We start from the raw sequence: 5,052 nt of genomic DNA, 5'->3' as shown, positions 1-5,052 counted from the left end.
CACTTACATTCTTTGCTTGAGAATCAGTACCATTCTCAGTCCTGGGCAAAGAAAAATAGCCAACCACACAGTCGTAGATTCAAATTTAGAGAAAATCTCAAAGCCACAAAGGATCTGTATGGATCTTTCTCTACTTGGTAAGGGGAGAATAGATAGGCAAAGGGTCATCAAGGTACTTAAATCAGGAACAAGAAGGCTGGGTCTTTGGATAATCAGAATTCACTAAGTTCACTCTGGAGCCTCTGTTGAAAACAAGTAGAAAAAATAAAAAGTGTTACAGATGAGAGACTGTTTTGGAAAATAAACCTTAAAAACGGCCCAGTGCTGAGGTGGGAGGTGTGACCTTTAGTTGGAGCATGTGGGCACCAAATATAGAGAGCCCTTCCTGGTCTTCCTCTCAGTCTGGGAAGTTTATATTTGTAATTCTATGGATAAGTTATTGGAATCCCATCAAGTTAATTTCAGTCTACCACTTCCAGTGTAACCCAAGGTGAGAATAATGACACTAAGGCATATTTATTGTTATGGGGAACCAAGGTGTCCTAAGTTCAGCCACAAAGATAGCTATCTGGAACAAAGGCCTTGACCTAGGGCAGAACATGGGTTTTATTCCGTCATGAAGGAGGACTGGCTTGAGGATGAATGACTGAGAATGGCAGGAGGTAGGTGATACTATAAGCTGGGCTAGGTAGGGGGCCTGCATTTCCCTCTGCCATATGCAGAGAAAAAGATACAAAGAGAGTAATCTGCATTACACAGTTGAGATAGTATCTAATGTTTTGGGGTCTGGTGCTTCAGCTCTGATGTGTAATCTTTGAAGCCCCTGGAAGTCATAGCCTCTATCTCAAGGCTCCATTCCAGCTGATAGTGTAGAGCACTGGCTCTTTGTCCTATCTCAACTGGGCTCACATTAAAGATCAGTAGGTAGGGGTTACCAGGGAAACAAGCATTTTCAAAGACTACCACCAGTACCTGGCCGGACCAATACGCATTGCTTAAAGTCAATTGAAGGGATAAGGAAAAGTCCTAGCCAGTTCTGTACATATCACTACATGGAAGTAGGGTCAGGCACAGCCCACAATGGAGACAATTGCTCTTCTTTCAGTGAGAGCTGCTCAGGTGGTCCTCCACAGGTAGAGCAGCATATCTCTTCTGCTGTATTCCTGCTTCTCTTTTTCCTGTGCCTTTTTTTTCCTTTTCCCTCTTTCTGTATCTTGCTCCCTCTTTTTTCTTTAAGGATAGAACTTTCCCCCCCCCTCTTTCTGAGGTTGCCAAAAGAATTAGTTGGCCCCTGTGAGAAGCAGCACAAGATTGGAAGGATCCCCACCAGGGGAGCAATTCAGAGCCTAGTACTCTACAGAAAAGACCTGAGGAGACCAGAAATGAAGTGGGATGTGGCCTGGACAGATGGGGTCACAAAATGTGTTTTTTTGCTGAAGACCTCCAAAAATTATGGATAAGCCTTCAGTAAACTCTTGCTTCAATGTGCTACAGTAATCTCTGCTGAGATACTTGTCTCTAACATGGAAAATGAGTAATAGAAGCATGAGAATTGTACACATTTTTCTCATATTTTTCAAAGATAATACATCTACATGACTCAAATGTAGCATATTTAAGAAACCATACAATACTCTCATCCATCCAGCCTTTCTACTCTTAATCCATTTCTGAATTTCTCCTTAATCAGCCTTATATGATGGTTAAAAATAATGAATTTTGGACCAGAGAGTCAGGGTTCAAATTCTGACTCCTTCACATGACTATCAGTGTAACCCTGGACTCATTAATTACCATTTTTTTTGTTCCTAATGTCTGAATCTATAAAATGGGCTTAATAGCGGAACCTGCCTCTCAATTTTAGGACTAATTTAATGCTTATCAAGTACCTGAGGTAGATTGAATGCTGCACAACTGTTAATATTTTTTAAAAATATAGGGCTGACAGCATAGCTCAGTGGTAGAACACATAAACAAGATCTTAGTTTCAAGCATCAACACTTGGACAAAAATTAGCAAAAGTTAAAAATGTAAATACAAATATATTATTTTCCTCTGATGTTGAATACGATTTAACTGGCCATTTGTTTTTCTTTGAGGAAAAAATTTGTATCTATTCCTTTGCCCATTTTTAAATTTAGGTTGTTTTTTGCTATTATATATTTTGATAAACACATATCAGACATACATGACTTGAAAATATTTTCTCACATTTCATAAGTTGACATTTTGTTAATTTCCTTGACTGATTTTTTTTAGTTTTATGTAATTCTGCTTGTTTATATAATTGTTGCCTGTGGTTTTGGAGTAAAATACAAATGTTTTTTTGTATTTTACACCAAATACATTTTCAAGATACAGTGTCAAGGATCTTGTCCCCCATGCTTTTCCATGGAGTTTCCACAGATTCAGGTTTTACATGTGGATCTTTGTTATGGTAAGAATGACCTTATTAGTAACAGTAGACTGTAGAGAAAAAAGGGGATAACAGCTGTAGTTTCTAGGGCAGCATCTAGACATTGGGTTGCTGTTCTACAAAAGCATAAATCCTTATTTTATTTCACCTTCTTGATTATATAATATAACCTTCCAATTTTATTTTTTACATGTAGATATCCAGGTTACGATCTATTGAATGGAATATCTTCTTCCCATATATATTCTATTTTGGTGCCCTTAACAAAGAATCATTACTAACATATGCGTGTATTTATTTTTGAGGCCACATTTTTGTTCCATTGGTATGTGTCTCAGTTACGTTTTCATCCCTGAGACAAAAGAATCAAGAGCTGCAACTTACAGGACAGGTTTATTTAGTACACAGTTTTAGAAGTTTCTGTACATGTTCAGTAGGGTTTTTGAGACAGTCTCACTAACTTAGGCAGTCTGCAAATCTCCCCTAAAGGGCATATAAATTAACAAAGGAAATATAGTAATTTACATTGGAGTAACCTGGTGCCTACAACTTTAAACGTATGACCAAATTTGACATCATTAGTTGTAAAATAAATGGATTTCATGTGCTACCTGAAAATAATGCACTTAGAAGGTAATGACAGTTTCGTGGTGCTCCTGGAAAAAATGTGTAAGACTAATGTTATCATGGGCTGTAAAAGGCAGGCTCAAAGTACAGGACAATTTAGTGAGTGGCCTACACTTTTAAAAAACATGATCATGAAAGACAAAGAAAATCAAGAATTCATATCACACTGAGTAACATGAACATAAATAACTAAATAAAATGTATGATACTACATTATATCAAAGATCACCACCACAAAATTAGAAAGTGTGCTAGAATGACTTTGTTAGAAACATTGGTCATATTTGAATGTCTATAAATAGATCGTAGGATTGTATCGCTATGATCTTCCTGTATTTTGAATTGCACTCTGTGAGAATGGTTTTGTCCCATGAAGAAAACTTTACAGTTATAAAAAGTACAAAGAGGACCGGGAAGATGGCTCAGTAGCATAAGCACCTGCCTGGCAAGTGCAAGGTCCCAAGTTCGATCTCTAGTACCACCCCCACCCCCGAAAAAAAAAGTACAAAGAAAAGGACACAAAACTCTGATTTGAACTTTACTTCACTTAGAAGATTTCAATTCTTTTCTTTCTTTTTTTTTTTTTTTTTTGATTTTTTGTAGCCCACTCAGTCCAACCTGGGGGCAGGGCTGGCAAGGCATGTGATGCCTGGGATCCAGCCTCTTACCTCTGCTTTCCTAAGTTTGCCTAACAGATGCTTTACACCACTGAACTATCTAGCCGGCCCTTCAATTCTTTTTTTTTTTTTTTTTCTTTTTTCTGTATTTTAGGGAAGGGTCTACAGGGTGTTCAGGGCCTCATTACTAGGTCGGACTCCTAGTAATTCTCATGTTTACAGCCTCCCTAGAGCTGGGATTACAGGCGCATGTCACCATGCCCAGTCTCAATTGCCCTCTCAGTGCGCCCTGGAGGAGGGGCCAGCATGACAGGCCCTGGGATGGAACCTCTGGCCCCTGCGCCTGGTTGGGGCGCTTTAATCTGCTGAGCTATTTGTCCAGCCCTAAAAGTTGAGAAGGATTTTTTTGGGGGGGGGCTGGCTCAGGCTGCCTTAAGTGCAGGTCTGTTAAGGCACTTGACGGGGGGGGGGGGGGATGGTGGGGGGGCAATCAAACCACGGTCCTTTGTGCCTAACGGGGCTTGCCTGTGCAGATGCTTAAACAACTGAGCTAACCAACTAGCCCCCTCAATTCTTAACATATTCCATATTTGTATTCTTTCTCCCCCATCTCTGTAGGAAGTATTTCCAGAAGAAAAACATGCCTATAGCTCATTCTCAAGTGGTTTAAGAAATTTATGTACATTGAGAAATTTATACACATTAAGAAATTCATATACATGAGTATATACTTACATATCTCTATGTATGGAGAGAAACAGACAAAGACACAAAGAAATAAAAAGAGAAATTGAGAAAAAGCATAAATATTTAAGATGTTAACATTTGAAGTATTAGAGTAAACTAAGGTATAAATGGGGATTGCTTGTACTAGTGCAACTCTTTGTAGCTTGAAATTATCTCAGATAGGTGCCCACTAAAAGGAAAGGTGGGCTCAGGATAGAGACTAGGGTAATTATTGAATACTCTGTTTATTACAAATGGTAGTACACAGAAGTTAATTAATGTCTGAATTTAGTGTTTTAGCCTGTGAATATGCATAGTCATTGACCTACTTAGCTCTTCAGTGAAGGTCAGGGTCAAGGAAGATGGTGAATAGATCTGGTCTGAGCAATAATTTTGATAGAGGAAGTACTCAATGAAAGTTAATTGTCATTCAGGTTTTGTGCATTCTTCTAAAATACAGAAATAAATCAGTCATTCCTGCTTCTCAGGATTCAGATAACATACCAGCATGTTACTGGTATGACTACAAGCAGCGATGGTCTGTGTTTTGAGGGTTGTATAACTCCTCAGCAAAGGCAAATTTCATAATTCGAAAAAATATTAATCTCAGTTTTTCCTTTCTCTCTCTCTCTCTCTCTCTCTCTCTCTCTCTCTCTCTCTCTCTCT

The sequence above is a fragment of the Octodon degus genome, unplaced genomic scaffold (genome assembly GCF_000260255.1).
Source record: "Octodon degus isolate 3935 unplaced genomic scaffold, OctDeg1.0 scaffold00397, whole genome shotgun sequence".
NCBI classification, from domain to species: Eukaryota; Metazoa; Chordata; class Mammalia; order Rodentia; family Octodontidae; genus Octodon; species Octodon degus.
This window is presented reverse-complemented; position numbering follows the sequence as displayed.